This window comes from Nomascus leucogenys, chromosome 8, assembly GCF_006542625.1.
Source record: "Nomascus leucogenys isolate Asia chromosome 8, Asia_NLE_v1, whole genome shotgun sequence".
Classification (NCBI taxonomy): domain Eukaryota; kingdom Metazoa; phylum Chordata; class Mammalia; order Primates; family Hylobatidae; genus Nomascus; species Nomascus leucogenys.
The window spans coordinates 74,727,309-74,746,557 of NC_044388.1; the positions used below are offsets into that span (position 1 = coordinate 74,727,309).

Sequence of the window (19,249 nt, forward strand, 5' to 3'; positions counted from 1 at the left end):
TCAATTTAATTCTCAGGTTCAGCTGGAGAAATTGTAATAAGAATAGAGGTAAAATTTTGCCCCCACTACAGTTCAAAGACGTAAAGATTATATTATATATTTTTAAGACATAAGGTCTCACTTTGTCACCCAGGCTGGAATGCAGTGGTGCAATCATGGCTCACTGCAGCCTCAACCACCAGTCCTCCCACCTCAGCCTCCCAAGTAACTAGAACTACAAGTGTGTGCCACCACATCCAGCTAATTTATTTTTTGTAGAGGCAGGGTCTCGCTATGTTGCTCAGGCTTATCTTGAACTCCTGGCCTCAAGCAATCCTCCTGCCTCAATTCCCAAAGTACTGGGTTACAGATGTGAGCCACCATGTCCAGCCAAAACCATAAAGATTTTTATTATGACTTGCAAGGAGCAAAGACTATGTGTTTCAGTCAGCTATTGCTCCATTAAAACACACACACACACACAAATGCTTAAAAACATATAACAATAAGCATCTGTGTGTGTCAGTTGAAGGTCAACAGCTCTAGGCCAAATTATATGAATGGCTGTACCTTAAGATATAAGTACACTTCAGCTTACCTCCTTTGCGCTTCACAGTAGGAACTCTAGTTAGTTCAAAGCATGTTCTTTCTGGGGCCAAGGGTGAAAAGACAGCAGCTACCCAAGAGAAAATTTATCTCATGAAGATGGCAGAGGTGCATATGGACACCCAACTATGCAGGCATATTCAAAGGCCCTAATTGACTCATGCCTGCTAACATCACATTGACCAAAGTCATTGTCATGCCCAAGGCCAAAGTCAAAGTGATATGGAAATACACCACATCTCTTTGGGAGGAATTGCAGAGTTGTTAGGCAAAGGGCTTAGATATGGAAAGAAATGAAGAATTTACCAAACTTACAAATAAACTTATATCTTGAGGAAGAGAAAAACAGCCCCAGTAGCCAGAATTGGTCTGACATTAACAGCTAGGACTCGGAGTTGCTAGGAGCTGGTCTGGCTCTCACAGCAAAGATCTGGTCAACTCCTATTGGATATAACCAATCTCAAAAAACACCAATAGGCAAGGACATTTTGTGGCCATTATGACTTGAGATAAAAACAAGACAATTCATAATCACGGTGAGTAAAAATAAGAAACAAGGACATCGTCAAATAACAAAAGTAACCAAACATCTCCTCCTTTCTGGCTAATATGACTACTGCTTCTTTACCAGTTATAGCGAGAATCCTGCTTTATCCTGTTTGTTTGTTTGTTTGTTTGTTTGTTTGTTTGTTTGTTTGTTTTTGAGACAGAATCTCACTCTGTCACCCAGGCCAGAGTGCAGTGACGCAATCTAGGGTTACTGCAACTTCCTGGATTCAAGCAATCTAGGCTCACCCACCTCCTAGGTTCAAGCAATTCTTGTGCGTCAGCCTCCTGAGTAGCTGGAATTACAGGCATGTGCCACCAAAACCCAGCTAATTTTTGTATGTTTAGTAGAGACGGAGTTTCACCATGCAGGCTCAAACCCTGACCTCATGTGTCTGCCCGCCTCCGCCTCCCAAAGTGCTGGGATTATAGGCATGAGCCACCACACCCAGCCTATTCTCTCCCTTTCTAGATAAAAATTATTAGGATATACAATCACAAAATTATGGCCAGCTAATGGTTCACCATAGCATTTTGTCTCCCTCTTTGCAACAAACCAACAAATCCAATTTCGCTTGTCTACAGGTGTGTCTCTGGTGGTCTTTGTCAGGAATTTGCCAACAGTCTTGAATTCTAAAACATTAAACATCACAGACATAGAGGCAGCTAACTTTTATGTAATACCTCCCCTTTGTCCACCACTAAACCAGATGAAGGAGAGATGTGTTAAACGTGGAAGACAACAGAGCCTCTGATAAACCACATGAATAAAAAAAAGAAAGATTTTTTTTTTAAGTTGTAAAGTTTTGCATGGCATAAGCATAACCAATTTTTTGTGTTTTTTGTTTAGATATGGGATGTTTAGATACGGGCCAAATGGCAGTTTTAAATATGTATTTAGCAAGTTTAGCAGTCTTTTTTGTGTGCGATTTTTATATAACATAAATTTTAATGGTCCTGTGGGCTTCATTATTTAGGAATGACATGGCATATGTACCTTTTTTCTTTCTTTCTTTCTCTCTCTTTTTTTTTTTTTTTTTTTTTTTTTGTTTTTTTAAATGCGGGGAGGTTGGGGTTGTGGGGTGGGGGGCGGTCTTGATATATTGCTCAGGTTGGTCTCGAACTCCTGGACTCAAGTGATCCTCCAGTCTCAACCTTCCAAAGTGCAAGGATTACAGGCGTGTGACACTGCACCAGGGCCAATTCCTTATGATTACACATTTATGATGAAAACTGCCAAAACAGCGAAACCAAAACTAAGAAGGAAGTGAGGACAGTGATGGTTCTTAACCCGGGAGACCCAAGGCACTTGCAAAACGACCACTAGACTCTACCCCCTAAAGATTTGGATTTAAGTGGGTCTAGGGGAGGGGAGGAGACACGAGCATTTTGAGAAATCTCCCCAGTTATGTATAATTAACAACCACCGGATCACAGCTAGATAAGGAGAAAGTCTAGGCGCTACTTAGGGGGTTAGCAAAAAATCAGAGGGTCGGAAACCAGTTTTCAACTACAACAGAGTCTTGCGGGTCTGGAGCAGCGGTGGATACACCTCTGCCTGCGCGGAGGGAGCGGAGCTAAAATACTGTAATTTTTCGGTCCTTTATAAAACAGAATCAGTAATCATGTTACCGACAGAAGGTTGTTAGTGCCAGCACACGTTAGTGTGCTAATACGTACTGAAAAATACCTCTCTTAAAGGGAGCTAAAAACACCTAATTCTCAGTGAGCAAACGGGGAGGTATACCAGATAACACCTCACTGAAGGGGAACCTTTAAAAAAAGATGAAGTGCCGGTTGGCAGGGAAAGCCGAGCGACGAGGATGGGATTCGAACCCACGCGTGCAGAGCACAATGGATTAGCAGTCCATCGCCTTAACCACTCGGCCACCTCGTCACATGCCCAAACCTCTCGCGATATATGTAATGTTTCTTTTCTCAACAGTTTTATTTGGCAATTCCTATTCTTTTGTTAAATGTTTTCAGTGACGGAAATAATGGATAAATGGCCCTCTTACTCTCATAAAGGAAGAAAAACTAAAGAGGAGACTGGGAGGGAGGAATAGACCCTAATAAAGATGACAAAGTACACTTTCTAAGGGAAAAATAAGAGAAATTAAAAAGGAAAAAAGAGTTAGTGACGGCTCCTGTTTTTTAAGTCAAATTGGATTTTGTCTTTTTTCTTAGGTCATGTATGTGAACGCCATCATTAAACCAGGTATGTCTATTGCTGCATTCCTGGACACTCCCCGGTAGGATTCCCAGAGGGATGCCTGCTATATGATGGCACTAACGCATCTGAGAAATAACCATTGTCTCTCCTAGAAGCCCAAGTGAGTGACTGGTAAAGTGTTGAAGTGATGGGTTACAGTCAAACTGTGATTGGTTCTGAGTGTCAGACCCTAGATTTTAGACTGTATCTTGAAGAATCGTGGGGCCATCTGAGGGATCTTTGTTTTGTTTTTGCTTATTTTGTACAAAGAAATGTGATGAAAATGATACTTAGTGTTGTCACTTTTATTATCTGTTTGTATTTCATTTAAATTCTAAATTAAAAAAATAATTTTATTTTTATAGAGACAAGGTCTCACTATGTCACTATGTTGCCTAGGCTGGCCTCAAACTCCTAGGCTTAAGCGATCCACCCACCTTGGTTTACCCAAAGTGCTGGGATTACAGGCATGAGCCACCGTGTCCAACATTTCTTTGGTCGTTTCTGACTCATTTCATCACAATCAGAAAAGTCAATCTGATGCTAATGTTCTGTGAAATTAGGCTCAACAGAAGAACCCCATGACCTAGCAGTGACTGCCTGGCCAATTCCTGACAATATGCAGGCCTAGTGAATAGGGTCAGACCAGTTCCTGGATACCAGGGGCTGTTTTCTCACCTATACCCAATAAAATTACAAAAACAATAATATTGTGTATGTGTGTGTTTTGACATGATGTAGCATTAAAAAAATAAGGCCAGGCACAGTGGCTCACACCTGTAATCCCAGTACTTTGGGAGGCCAAGGCTGGAGGACCGCGTAGGCAACATGACGAGACCCCGACTCCACAAAATATACAAAAAATTAACCAGGTGTGGTGGCTGGTGCCTGTAGTCCCAGCTACTTGGAAGGCTGTGATGAGAGGATCAGCTGAGCCTGGGAGGGCGAGGCTGCATCAAGCCTTTATCACACTACTGCACTCCAGCCTGGGTAACAGAGTGACAGAGTAAGACCCTGTCTCAAAAGCAAAGCAAAGCAATTAAGAATACGATCAAGATTCAAACTGTATACCCTAAGGAGGTATCAAGGAATTACCTAACAAATATCAGACATATTAGGTATCAAATCATCATCAAAACATAGCAGGCCAAGAAATGTACAAATTTTCATTTTTTTAAAGCTTCAGTTAGCAACAAATCCTAAAGTGTTCTGGAAAGAAAAAATATCGCTTGGTCTTGATTGTGTTTGGATTAGGAATTATAAAGCATGATAAACAAACCTGGACCTGAAGGGTTCATTGGTTCTTTGATTCATTCAGTCTTTTGATGAATATTTATTGAGCATTGCATATGTTCCAGGCATCGTTCTAAGAACAGATGTATATGCTACACACAAAATTCCCTGCCCTGGTGAAACCTAATTATGGGGAAATAAGCAATAAAACAACTTATAAAGCAAAATATAGGCTGAGCACAGTGGCTCACGCCTATAATCATAGCACTTTGGGAAGCCAAAGCAGGCAGATTCCTTGAACTCAGGAGTTCAAGACCAGCCTAGGCAACATGGTGAAACCCCATCTCAATAAAAAATACCAAAATTAGCTGGGCGTGGTGATGCGCATCTGTAGTCCCAGCTACTCAGGAGGCTGAGGAGGGAGGATCGCTTGAACCCAGGAGGTCAACGTTCAGTGAGCCAAGATTGTGCCACTGCACTCCAGCCTGGATGAAAAAGTGAGACCTTGTCTCACCAAAAAGAAAAAAAAAAAACCAAAATACATAGTATGTCAGAGGATGGTATATGCATAGGAGTGAGTGGTGGCAAGCTAAATAGGGTGGTCAGGGAAAAATTAGCTCAGTGGTTCTCCATGCTGCATATTTGAATCCATAGGGAACTTTTGAGAAGGATTCATGTCAGGGCATTATCCGTATAGATTGTAATTCACTTGTTCAGTCATGATATTAAAAGAGAGCAGCAGTCAAGCTCTTCAATACTGGCTTGATTATAAAGGAAGATACACAAAGGAAAACTACTTTTAAAAAGGTGAGGGCAAGAGATAATTTTCCCAATTGAAAGGTACCAGGAATTGCTCCCAATACAGCACTTCCTGACCAAGCAACAGAAGGTGTCTGCAAAGTGTCAGTCATAGCATTAGACCAGCTCCAATTAGGGCTTATTCTGCCCTGAGGTCTCTAGAGTGTTTAACAGTGTGGTGGCCACACTTCCTGTGTAATCTCCTCCCTTTGAATGTTGGCTGGATGTAGTGACCTGCTCCTAACCTACAGAAAATAGAAAATGTGATAGGATATTACTTTCATGATATCTCATGTGGGATATGTGTCTGTTGTTTTAAGCTGCCAATTTGGGGGCAATTTGTTATACAACAGATAACTAATACATTCAGGAAGGCCTGATCAGCCAGAGAGCAGTGGAGCCTATGGCTGGAAGGGAGTATAGTAGACAATGTAAAAATACAAGACATCATAGCCATAAATTTGCCAAATCTGAGTTCAGATGCTAATCATTACATCATAGACCCTTTCCATAAGATTCTCCTATTGAAAGACTTGTGTATAAGCTTGGTGTAAATCCATACATTATCTTTTTGAAAAAAGCCATGACCAATAGATTAAAGAGCATTAACAAATGCCTGCTATTTATTAATAGAGGGTATGGTACGCTAAATAATGACCCCCAAAATAGGTCCACAACCAATCACCAGAACCTGTGAATATGTTACTTTATGTTACCTTAAGTGGTCAAAGGAATTTTGCAGATGGGATTTCATTGAAGATTTTGAGATGGGGAGATTATCTTGGATTATCTAAGTGGGTCCAATGTAATCAAGAGGGTCCTTATAAAAGGAAGGCAGGAGGTTCAGAGTCAGGAGAAGAAAATGTGACTATAGAAGGAAAAAGTGATGCAAGGAAGGGGCCACTAGAAGCTGAAACAGTGACTGTAGAAGCAAGAACTGATGCAAGGAAGGGGCCACTAGAAGCTGAAAAAGCCGGGAAAATGAATTATCTCATGATGTCTCCAGAAGATATGCAGCCCTGCTAGTACTTTTATTGTAGGCTACTGATATCCAAAACTGCAAAAAAAAATTTAATTCGCGTTGTCTTAGCCAGGGATGGTGGTGTGCACCTGTAGTCCTAGCTACTTGGGAGGCTGATAGGAAACGATTACTTGAACCCAGGAGTTTGAGGCTGCAATGAGCTATGATTGTGTCACTACAGTCCAGCCTGAGTGATAGTGTAAGACCCTATTTTTAAAAATAAATAAAATAGGCCAGATGCGGTGGCTCACGCCTGTAATCCCAGCACTTTGGGAGGTTGAGGCGGTCAGATCATGAGGTCAGGAGGTCGAGACAAGCCTGGCCAACATAGTGAAACCCCATCCCTACTAAAAATACAAAAAATTAGCCGGGCGTTGTGGCAGGCGCCTGTAATCCCAGCTACTCAGGAGGCTGAGGCAGGAGAATGGCTTGAATCCGGGAGGCAGAGGTTGCAGTAAGATGAGATTGTGCCACTGCACTCCAGCCTGAGCGACAGAGCAAGACTCCGTCTCAAAAATAAATAAATAAATAACAAAAAATAAATTCATATTGTCTTAAACCACCAAATTTGTGGTAAGCAATAGGAAGCTAATAAAGAGCCACTAAGATAGTACCATGAATAGGGCTAAATAGGCAGAAGGAAGTCTACAGGGCTTTTTTCTGGAACAATTTTTAGAGGCCAGAGGAGATCACGGAGCTCTACTTTTGCTGTCATTGAGAGCCCAGGAGGATATGTTTTGAACTGTAGAGAGAGTCAACAGAAGGAATTTAGAGTCCCACCAACATTTGGGATGGCTGTATTTGGAGTCCAGAGTGTTAACCGTTATACCACGGTACCTTTGTATAACAAAGGTTCTAGGGAAGATTTGTATACTATTGCATCTGGTCAGTTAATCTTTAAAATGGGCATAGATTCAATGTAAGGAACACTAATAGCTTCTCATAGGGAGAAAAATGCAGGCTCTCAGATGATTCAATTTGTGGTTTGCACATTTTCATGCCCGAGTCCAGAGATAGCATACATGGCATTCGGAGTGAGCTCTGAAGAAGAAAAAGTCATAGGTGGGGCCTCTGACACATGAACCTTTACTCATCCCAGCAGATGATTAACTTACAGTGGTCTAACTGACTTCAGGCTCCAGCAAAGCAAAGCAAAGCTTTCAGAAGAGCTTCTAGGGATACATGAGGGTAATGGGCAGTGGACAACTTTCAGTAGCCAGAGAAAAGATCAAGAAGCTGGATGTTGCTCCAGAAAAGAAGTGCAAGTATGTGAGACTATCTATACATGCCCAAGTGTGCTTCTCCATTTGGGCAAACTCAAGAGCAAGGTCACCAAAACTGAGAGAGTTCCACTGAAATTTGAAGCCTAGGTGCTAGCCATTAAGTCACCAGGACATGGAAATTGAATCCCTACTGAAAGACTGATGTGTACTTTTAACATACCAGCTAATCTTTCAAATAATGTGGACAATGCATTAGCTTAAGGAGTTTGGATGGCGCCCCAACTGAGTACAGACAGTAGAGGCTCTAAGATGTGTACAACTGCAGCGCCGTGCAGTCCAAACATTTTAGGGACAGTGTTAGTGCTTAGAAGCAGATGGAACGCTTTAAATAGGCTCTAGAAAAGGAAGAAACTGAGATTGGGGGCTGTAAAACATAAACTCTTAATCACTGGGGCCAAGATTCTAACTTACCAGAATCTGAGAAACTCTGGGCAAAAAGGCAAAAAGAGACATCAAGTAAAATAGGAGTAGGGCTAAAATTTCAGAGGTCAGTAGATAGAGACAGTTTTCTCTAGGACAAGTTGCCATGATGATTGGCAGCGCTTGCAGCCAAGTGGGTACACCTCGAAGGTGGGCTAATGATTTAAGAGAACCACAGAGGAAAATTGACCAAGGTGTTGCTAACATCCCAAAGAGATTTGGACTCAAATTCCTGGATTCAGCATCCCAAGTGCTAGCCAATATACTATGGGACCCTTATATGCGGCACTTGCTAGTACAATTCTTATGTAAATCCTTGCATTTTGAGGGGCTTCCAAAGAAGAAACGATTCGCAGGAGGGGCCTCTGACACATAAACCGTTAAGCACCCTGAGCACGCAAATAGCACCCTGGCTGCCTTTGGGACCTCGGGGAAGAGTAGATGCTAAGAGAAAAGACCAAGAATGTACAAGGACATGATACTACTCAGAAGCTAGAAATGACAATCAGGAGTTACATGACACTTGCTAATCGGGAGAAGAAACTGTGAGTGAAAAAGTAAATCCACAGACCTGCGTGTGTTGAAGATTTAAGAGACGAATGAAGGTCACCAAAAGTGGGACAGGTCCCACCGAGATTTGAACTCGGATCGCTGGATTCAAAGTCCAGAGTGCTAACCATTACACCATGGGGCCACCTTTGATAGTTTATTTCATGAATACATATAAATAGTGATTACACAGCGTGTCATCTATTCGATGCAGTATTCTATTAATATTTATTAAATTAATGCTATCTGCATCCCATATAGCAGAAGCTCCAAGAGATTCACATGCACTACAAACATATCTGGACCAAGTCCGTCTTAGAAACTGATAAAACTTGAACCCGTTTGAGTATTGTTCAAAAAAGGAAAGAACTGAGTTCTGGTAGGTGAAAAACGTATCCTTAAACTTGCGTATGATAATTTAAATCTGAGGAACTCGCGTCCAACAAGAGAGGAGGGGCAAGAGAGAACAGATGTGAAATTCCAGGTGAGAGATTAGAGGATGCTGTTCTGCAGGAAAGCATCGTGCTGCCGACTGGGATGGGATGTTAAGGTGCTTAAGTGATCAGGTGTACGCTCCTCTGGGTACAACGGTAATTTGAGAGAAGGAAAGAGTACTAAAATTTGAGAGGTCCCACCGAGATTTGAACTCGGATCGCTGGATTCAAAGTCCAGAGTGCTAACCATTACACCATGGGGCCAACAATACAGTGATCTCCTGGCATATTTTTGATAGCATGAATGTAGTACGTGGAATTGGTCCATTGAGAATGCCGTTTATTTTGGCCTCTCAAAATAGGTGCATAGTCCAGATTCCGAGAAAGCAACAAAACTGTTCCAGCAGTCAGAAAGCAAGAACAGAACTCACCTTTCCAAAACCTTGTTCTGATCTGCCCACGGAGATTATGAATAGGAGCGTTCCTTGATTAATCAGAACTGTGTATTTGCTGAACTTTTAGGTCACGATACGTTTTTCTACTTAAGGGTTTATAAAAGAAAATATCAACACTTAGACATCTCTTAAAACATCTTAGCAACAGTTTTGGAGATCCTCTATCTGGTGTTTCCTCTGCAATTCTGGCCTCTGAAAGTAGGATGATACGAGGGGAACCAGAAAGGATCTGTTTGAGATATTGATTCCAGAAGTTAAAGGCAAGCACGGTTTTGGAAGTCAGACGTGAGCTGGATTTCAGATAGGGAGACAGCATTTCAAGAAGACTTAAAGGCGAAACAACTTGAGCGTTTTTCCATCATTTTTATAGCAGTGTCAGAAATTACTTGTGTTTTCAAGTGCTTTCCCATGTAACACTTCAAAAATCTCTAAGTCTTGTTACACAAAAGAACTAAAATTATCTGCTTCCACTTTTATGGAGAAAGATAATAACAGGAAAATAAAAAGCACTACTCCATGTTATTCTGTGTGATTGCACAGGTAGTGCACCGGATTTCCTCTACCTGAAAATAAAAAAGCTCGCCGTAGTCGGCAGGATTCGAACCTGCGCGGGGAGACCCCAATGGATTTCAAGTCCATCGCCTTAACCACTCGGCCACGACTACGTGACTCCTTCAACACCCTGGATACATTCCCATGAGGAATATGTTTCTTTTCACAGACATCTTTAAATTCGTTTATTTTGACAAGGTAACAACTCTGGAATGTCTCTCATCCTGGTTAAAAAACAAAATCAAAATTTTAAAGATTTAGATATTGGCTAAAAGAGATATTGATGTAGGAAGTAAGAAAGACTTTACGAGGGCCCACACGCCAACCCCTAAATGGTCTCCAAATCTAAGACACTGGCTGAAAGGCTCTCCACACCTAATTAGTAGGATTACAGATATTGAAGACTGCAAATGCGCATTTCCACCAGGATACCTCATGGATTCTTACACAGGTCGGGTCCGCTGACGTTTAGCACGCCTCATTTAAAACCCCTTTTTTGTAGGGTCCTATTCTTCAAGTAAAAGATACACTGCCACGTAGCAGAGGATGGTTTCGATCCATCGACCTCTGGGTTATGGGCCCAGCACGCTTCCGCTGCGCCACTCTGCTGTTACATCAGTTCTGTCAAGGATTTATTAAAGGCTACAATTTCTGGCGTCTTCCTAATTTTAAATGATTTGTTGTCGTTTACCAAATTATCCTGGAGAATGAGAAGTGCACACTGGCCATCCATATGGGGCTGCACGCCACTTCCAAACACCAGCGGTTTAGAATTCTTCCTCGATAAATTAGAATCAGCTGAGGTTGAAGTTCTCTAAAACGGAAGCATGTTTCGAGTTATTGGAAAACAAAGTGTAGGCTAATTGGCATAATTTATAAAGGTGAAATTATAAATGCTTGGGCAAATTTCAGCCATTCCTGGATACCGGAGGGAGTCCTTATTACTTCCAAACATTTTTTACTTGCGATTTGCATCGAAAATGTTCACAGGAAAAAAAAAATTACAGTTGCATCGAGGAGGCAACTGAACCTAGACCTCCCGCGCGGCAGGTGAGAATTCTACCACTTAACCACCGGTGCTAAACGTAGTCACATGGATTTGTTTTCTTTTACATCTATCATCATACCGTCCTTAAAAAAAGTGACAATGTATGTTCTCTGTCTATAATGTTTTAAAACTCCAATCAAATATTATGTCTAAATATTCTGAGTAAACGTTTGAACATAGAAGTAAGTAAATACGTAAGAATATTTCTCAGAACGTTTGAACGTAGAAGTAAGCAGAAAGTCTGCTGATACGTGGCCCCTGGAGACTTTCAAAGTGAAAAAGACACTCAAGCCTGTAATCCCAGCATTTTGGGAGGCCGAGGCGGGTGGATAGCTTGATGTCAGGAGTTCGAGACCAGCCTGGCCAATACGGTGACACCCTGTCTCTATTAAAAATACAAAAATTAGCCGAGCGTGGTGGCACGCGCCTGTAATCCCAGCTACTCGGGAAGCTGAGGCACAAGAATCGCTTGAACCCGGGAGGAGGAGGTTGCAGTGAGCCGAGATGGCCCATCAAATGCACTCCAGCCTGGGTGACAAAGGAGGGAGGAGAGGGGAGGGAAGGGAAGGGAGAAAATTTGAGTTTCAGGAAGGAAATCAAGCTCATTCACTTGGCTGTTAACTGGAAGCCTCAGTTATGGCGTTTTTTGACGGAGTCTCACTCTGTCGCCCAGACTGGAGTGCAGTGGCGCGATCTCTGTTTACTGCAACCTCCGCCTCCCGGGTTCAAGCAATTCTCCTGCCTTAGCCTCCTGAGTAGCTGGGATTACAGGCGCCCACCACCACGCCTGGCTAACTTTTTGTATTTTTAGTAGGAATGGGGTTTCACCATGTTGGCCTGACCTCAGATGATCCACCCGCCTCGGCCTCCCAAAGTGCTGGAATTACAGGCGTGAGCCACCGCGCCTGGCCATGGCCTTCTATTAAGAAGTTAATATGTGTTTCAAGAACTTCCCGGAATAAACAATAGGGTCCTAGAATAAATAAAATGTATTTGCAACTTTAACTTCCTGGGCAAAGGTCTCTGGGAATGGTAAAGGTATGTTGATGAAAATAGTGGAATAGTAAAGTCATGTTAATATAGACAGTAAATTGGGCCGTGCCTCATACCTGTAATCCCAGCAGTTTGGGAGGCCGAGGCAGGAGGATCCCTTGAGGCCAAGAGGGTCCTCTGAGGCCAGGAGTTCAAGATCAGCTGATGAATTGACCAAGGTTTTATTTATTTATTTATTTATTTATTTATTTATTTATTTATTTATTTTTGAGACGGAGTCTTGCTCTGTCGCCCAGGCTGGAGTGCAGTGGCGCAATCTCGGCTCACTGCAAGCTCCGCCTCCCGGGTTCAAGCCATTCTCCTGCCTCAGCCTCTCTGAGTAGCTGGGACTACAGGCGCCCGCCACCACGCCCAGCTAATTTTTTTGTATTTTTAGTAGAGACGGTGTTTCGCCGTGGTCTCGATCTCCTGACCTCGTGATCCGCCCGCCTCGGCCTCCCAAAGTGCTGGGATTAAAAGCGTGAGCCACCACGCCCAGCCCGAAGGTTATTTTTAAAAGGTGACTTCTACGTGTTACTCTGCATCGTGTTGCAAAAACTCAACAATTACAGTTGAACTATCCAGTGCATCTTTCCTGATACAGAGTAATCTAAGTTTTATCTGTCATATATGAAAACAAACAAAACTACGGCTACCTAGACTGTAGATCAGTATATAGGTTCTTTTCTCTGTCCTCTCACTCTTTTTTAAAATCATAGATAACTCTCATAATAGTCCAAAATCCTGCTTTGGTGTAGATAGTCTGTGATTTCCCCCCTAAATCCCACATTCTGCACTCTTGGCACTCACATTATCCAGTCAGAGGCCACCACTCATATCGATGCACTACAGTTGGGTCAAGCATAGGCTTATCCTTGTAAATTTCATCCTTTTTCTTAATTATGAGTTGATATTGCCTGTCTTTTCCACTGGACTACTATTTCCCCCAGAGCAAAAACTTTGTGTGATGTATCTTTCTATGGAGCTGGCACAGAGTATATGTGCAGCATTTTTTTTAACATAATTTGTATATTTTCTTTTTTCAAAGAAAAACTTTTCATCTTAAAATATTTTAAAAATACAAGTCAGCAAAAAGCAAGCAAATTAAAATGATGTCTAATCCCACACCCAGAAATATTTACTCTTATTATTGTAGTATAATCATTAGCCATACAGATCATACTGTATAGTCTGACTAATCTATAATCACACATGGCAATTAATTGCTTAATACATCATTTGTCTATTTCAAGTGTCTTAAGCATCTTTCTATATCAGATATTCTTCAATATCATGTTAAGGGCTACATAATATTTTGCTCTATTATAAATAATAAATTTATTTAACCAATTCTCTCCTGTTAGTATTCTGAGTTTCTTATTATTTTTCACTTCTGTAACTGAATAATACTGCTACTATTGCTCCCCGATCAAACCAAGGGTCAGGCTGCTTATTCTTGGGGCCCAATAATGAGATGCAGATGAACTGGGAAATAAGGGAGTTTCTTTTTTCTTTTTTCTTTTTTTTTTTTTGAGACTGAGTCTTGCTCTGTCACCCAGGCTAGAGTGCAGTGGCACGATCTTGTCTCACTGTAACCTCCACCTCCCAGGTTCAAGTGATTCTCATGTCTCAGCCTCCCGAGTAGCTAGGATTACAGGTGCATGCCACCGCACCCAGCTAATTTTTATATTTTTAGTAGAAATGGGGTTTCACCATGTTGGCCAGGCTAGTCTCGAACTCCTGACCTCAGGCGATATGACCACTTCGACCTCCCAAAGTGTGGGGATTACAGGCGTGAGCCACCGTGCCTGGCCAGGAGTTTATTTTTGTAACGGGGTACACAGAGAAGGCCTGGAAATTATGGCCAGACCAACTCAAAATCACAAAGTTTTCCAGAGCTTATATACCTTCTAAGCTATATGTCTACATGTAAGTGTGCATGCATTTAAAGACATACCCTTGGTGGGCTTTGTTACATTCCAGCCTTTGTATAAGGGCACTGGCTTTTTCTTTTTGCTTTTAATATTTAACTTAACCACTCAGTCAGTGCTGAAACCATTGTCATGGAGGCCTGCCTGTTCAGCCATTAGGGAGACCTGGCCTGCCACACTATGTCTGCTGTGTCAAATGAAAACGATTTTCTCCTTGACCAAACTCTAGCCAGGCTCCTCTGTACATTCTTCTCAACTAGGCCTCAACCTTGACCTTTAAAGACTAAAGACACTAACACAGTTTCTAAGACCGCATCTCTAGGATGACCTTAGTCCCCCTTAAAGTGTCTGCCTGAGAAAACTCAAGACTGCCAAAAGAATGCACTGTTCTTCCAAACAACACCTGAAGATAAAGCCCCTGTCTCCCACTTCTGTGGGAATGTAGGAGCTTAACTTCTGTAAGCACCAGTTAGCAAACGTAGATGGGTTTCATATGAACTAATCTCCTCTTTCTGATTTTTGTAATTTTTCACTCCACTGAGCCCTGCTCACCCCCTTTTCCGTTCCTTCATTTTGCCTTTAAAATGCCCAGTCACAAGGTGAGCTTGGTGGCTCATGCCTGTAATCACAGCACATTGGGAGGCTGAGGTGGGCAGATCACCTGAGGTCAGGAGTTTGAGACCAGCCTGGCCAATATGATGAAAACCCGTCTGTACTAAAAATACAAAAATTAGCCGGGCATGGTAGCAGATGCCTGTAATCCCAGCTACTCAGGAGGCTGAGGCAGGAGAATCCCTTGAACTTGGGAGGTGGAGGTTACAATGAGCCGGGATTGCACCATTGCACTCCAGCCTGGGCAATAAGAGGAAGACTTCGTCTCAAAAAAAAAAAAAAAAAAAAAAAAAAAATGCTCAGTCACTTCTGCACAAATTTGAGTTCATTTCATGCTCTACTCTTCTTTATTGGAATATTGTATGGATTAAAATCTGTACTGGGTGCAGGGGTCTTAGGATCAAGTGGCATCTCTTGATCTGCTGAAAAGCTAAATCTCAGAAATATCTCAGATGCCACGTTTTCGTTTTGTTTTTATTTTTTGAGACGGAGTTTCACTCTTGTTGCCCAGGCTGAAGTGCAGTGGTGTGGTCTCAGCTCACTGCAACCTCTGCCTCTGGGTTCAAATGATTCTCCTGCCTCAGGCCTCCCGGAGTAGCTGAGATTACAGGCGCCACCATGCCGGGTTAATTTTTTGTATTTTTAGTAGAGACGGGGTTTCATCATGTTGGCCAGATTGGTCTCGAACTCCTGACCTTAGGTGATCCACCCACCTTGGCCTCCCAAAGTGCAGAGATTACAGGCATGAGCCACCGCCCTCGGCCGGGAAGTTGTAAATCATGCAACCCCCAATTAGTGACTCTGGGGCAGTAAAAAACTTACAGAAAAACAAGCTAAGCAGTGGCAGGTTATTGTCTATGCCTATTCTTTAGCAAAGTTCAGGACCCTACCATAATTCTTACCTGTTCTTGTGAATGCAGCTTCAGTCTCCACAAAAGAAGTTGGAGGTCAGTTTTCCTTGCCTCAAAGTTTATCTGTAAACTGAATTCCTCTTGCAGTTATCTTGGCCTCTGCCCTAGAATAAGCAAAAAAACAATTTAGCCTGTGAGGTGAGAAGCAAGATGGAGTCAGTCAGTCATGTTAGATTTCTGTCATTGCTTATAATTCTGCTAAGGTGGCATCAGTGTGAGCAAATACATTTCTGTCATTTAAGCCTCCCAGTCTATGGTATTTGTTATGGTAACCCTAGCAAACTAATAAGATTACTAACAGTGAAATCTGGAGCAAGAAAATAATTACCGTGCAATAACAGTATAGAACTTTAACAGAACTCTATACACCTTTTAGGAATACAGTAAAATAGAAAATGCTTGCTTGTTAAAAAAAAAAAAAAAAAAAAAAAAAAAAGACAAGTGGGCAGGGCATGGTAGCTCACGCCTGTAATCCCAGCACTTTGAGAGGCCGAGGCAGGCAGATCACCTGAGGTCAGGACTTCGAGACCAGCCTGGCCAACATAGTGAAACCCTGTCTCTACTAAAAATACAAAAATTAGCTGGGCATGGTGGCACATGCCTGTAGTCCCAGCTACTCGGGAAGCTGAGGCAGGAGGATTGCTTGAACCTGGGAGGCAGAGGTTGCAGTGAGCCAAGATCCCACCACTGCACCCCAAGCCTGGGCGACAAAGTGACACTCCGTCTCAAAAAAAAAAAAAAAAGATTTATGTCAATATCCTTGGCAAGACAGAAAAGATAGAAGCAAATAGGCCATTGTAATAATTGAGAGAAGTGGATAAATGGGATATGAAATATGAGGAGGTAAAACTCAGCACAACTTGGGACTCCTTTCAGAAGGGAAGAAGAGGTAATGTCCAGGATGGCTCCAAGTTCCTGACTCCAGGTCGAGTGGGGATGAAACTGAGAGGAAGGCATGAAGTGTTGCAGGCAGATAAGAAAAGGAAGAGTCAGGAAGCAAAGAGAGCAGGGCATGAGCATGGAAATTGCGCCAACGTTTAGGGGTTTATGTGTAGGAAAAGTTATCTAATGCCAGAAGAGAGCGTTTAATCTCCCTTTAAAGAGGTGGCCAAAGATAGACTGTCCACGAGGGGAATTCTTCATTTTAGGGTCATAACAGCAAGCCCAGGGCAAAAGAGACAGATCTCAGTTATCTGTGAATGCAGAAAACGAAAGGTGTCCTTTCTGTCACTGTCTTCAGTTCTTTATCCCACGTTGACTGACTAAATATCTCGGTACAGATCACTTTGACCCCTTCCAAAACACAACCACCCCTGACCTCGACGTGATTTGAACACGCAACCTTCTGATCTGGAGTCAGACGCGCTACCGTTGCGCCACGAGGTCACAAGAATCCTGCCTTTTCACTTTAGGATAAGAATCTAATCTTATCCTCCTCCCAAACAATTTCTTTATTATTTGATTTGGTCTCTTTTCACAGTTTCGCTAAGGCTTTTTTGAGAAAAATAAGGGAGTGGCCGGATTAAATATTAACCCCAAACCCAAATAAATGCTCCATATATGAAAAACAGTTGTTTCTCAAGTTCAATCTTTCCATTTCTCGAATTTCTCTGTTTCGAGAAAAAGTGTCTATGTGTTGGGTTTAGATTAGCAGTGAAACAGGAATAAGAACGGTTATGAAGTTTGCACTACTACTTTCTGTAAATGCGCTAGATTACTCTCTCTTCAGGAAGAGAATTCCAGCATTGCCCTGCCCCGCAGGACCTGGCCTAGCCAGCACTTACTTCACTCAAACCTATAGGCACACCCGCCCCATCCTCAACCTGCTGGGATTCAAAAGCCTAACATAAATAATATCTCTTGCCTAAACGCTCACTTCTCAGTCCAAATTCGCGGGCCCTCTGGTCTCTATTGTGTACACAGGCCATTCAGTTCACAACAATAACCCCAAAGAATCCGCTAACATTTACTGAACTCACCGTTTTCCACTAGCCCCATGGATTAACTTCTTCCAGCCTAGCTATTCTCAAGAAGTGCCTCAGGGTCGGAAGCAGCAGGGAACCTAGGAAAAAGGGAACCCCACACCTACTGAATCAGAAACTGGGCGTGGGGCCCACCAGTCTGTTTTAACTAGCTTTCCAGGATATTGGGATGTAGGAAAAAGTTTGAGAATCACTGTTCCAGCCTAGAAACCCGATATTTTGCTCTTTCAAGAAAATAAGGCCGGGCGCATTGGCTATGGGAGGCCGAGGCGGGCAGATCACCTGAGGTCGGGAGTTCAAGACCAGCCTGACCAATATGGAGAAACCCTGTCTCTACTAAAAATACAAAATTAGCCGGGCTTGGTGGCGCATGCCTGTGATCCCAGCTACTCGGGAGGCTGAGGCAGGAGAATCGCTTGAACCCGGCAGGCAGGGGTTGCGGTGAGCCGAGATCGCACCACTGCACTTTTTTTAATGAAATGTTTCCCATCATGGTGGATTCTTAAGCACGTTCTCCACGTATGCGGCTTGCTAGTTGGATGTCTTTTGGCATAATTGTTACACGTTTGGCATGGATAGCACACAGGTTGGTGTCTTCGAAAAGGCCAACCACATAGGCCTCACTTGCCTCCTGCAAAGCACCTATAGCTGCTCTCTGGAAGCGCAGATCTGTTTTAAAAGTCCTGAGCAATTTCTTGCACCAGACGCTGGAAGGGAAGTTTGCGAATCAGAAGTTCAGTGGACTTCTGATAACGTCTAATTTCACGGAGTGCCACAGTACCAGGCCTGTAACGATGAGGTTTCTTCACCCCTCCAGTAGTGGGCGCACTCTTGCGAGCGGCTTTTGTAGCCAGTTGCTTCCCGGGTGCTTTGCCACCGGTCGATTTGCCAGTCGATTTGCGGGCAGTCGGCTTTGTACGAGCCATGGTATAGAGACCTCCTTACTTACCCCGCTTCTCCTTTGGCTGGAGCTCCGCGAGCGAGAGGCGGCGCTGGGCTGGCGTTGGAGAGCGACGGCAGGACGGCGGCGGCTACGAACATAATTGCAGTATTTTTTTTTTTTTTTTGACAGAGTCTCGCACTGTCTCCCGGGCTGGAGTCTAGAGTGCAGCGGCACGCAGGCGCCCGCCACCACGCCCAGCTAACTTTTGTATTTTTAGTAGAGACGGGGTTTCACCGTGTTGGCCAAGCTGGTCTCGAACTCCCGACCTCGTGATTCGCCTGCCTCGGCCTCCCAAAGTGCTGGGATTACAGGCGTGAGCCACCGCGCCTGGCCATTAGATTTTTTTACCATTAGATTAAACTTCGTCTTTCCCCAACCAGGCGGTAAGTTTTTTTCAGGGGTTGGAAATTCCTTGGTTTACAACAATGATTTCACTATACTTAGTACAGTCACAACTCATGGGGAGGAGATTATTTTCCGTCAAAAAATTGTTCCCTTTTCTAGCTCGAGACCACGTGGCCTAATGGATAAGGCGTCTGACTTCGGATCAGAAGATTGAGGGTTCGAATCCCTCCGTGGTTGTTTGGGAGACTGACTACGTTGGTGTTATTTTCCTTCCTCAAAGCTGGTAATCAGAAATGTACTTCTTTCCACTTACTTCACTAAGTTATCTTCATTGTAGATCCCTTCCTACACATCCCT

General features: G+C 43.0%; 7 non-coding genes and 1 pseudogene across 8 annotated transcripts in view; 1 reads left to right on the forward strand and 7 right to left on the reverse strand.

Annotated features, from left to right (window-relative positions):
• Positions 1–18,530, reverse strand: part of LOC100599006 — a 39,997-nt pseudogene extending 21,467 nt beyond the window's left edge. Inside the window, exon 1 of the transcript XR_001116325.1 lies at positions 18,169–18,530. The product of XR_001116325.1 is annotated as a histone H3.3 type 1-like (transcript). The remainder of the gene's footprint in view (positions 1–18,168) is intronic.
• TRNAS-GCU lies at positions 2,947–3,028 on the reverse strand. The gene has a single exon. It is a non-coding gene; the product is annotated as a tRNA-Ser (tRNA).
• TRNAQ-UUG lies at positions 8,721–8,792 on the reverse strand. The gene has a single exon. It is a non-coding gene; the product is annotated as a tRNA-Gln (tRNA).
• On the reverse strand, positions 9,274–9,345 carry TRNAQ-UUG. The gene has a single exon. It is a non-coding gene; the product is annotated as a tRNA-Gln (tRNA).
• Positions 10,120–10,201, reverse strand: TRNAS-UGA. Its single transcript has one exon. It is a non-coding gene; the product is annotated as a tRNA-Ser (tRNA).
• Positions 10,626–10,697, reverse strand: TRNAM-CAU. Its single transcript has one exon. It is a non-coding gene; the product is annotated as a tRNA-Met (tRNA).
• TRNAW-CCA lies at positions 16,937–17,008 on the reverse strand. Its single transcript has one exon. It is a non-coding gene; the product is annotated as a tRNA-Trp (tRNA).
• A 526-nt stretch (positions 18,531–19,056) lies between the features above and the next one.
• Positions 19,057–19,129, forward strand: TRNAR-UCG. The gene has a single exon. It is a non-coding gene; the product is annotated as a tRNA-Arg (tRNA).
• Positions 19,130–19,249: the final 120 nt, after the last annotated feature.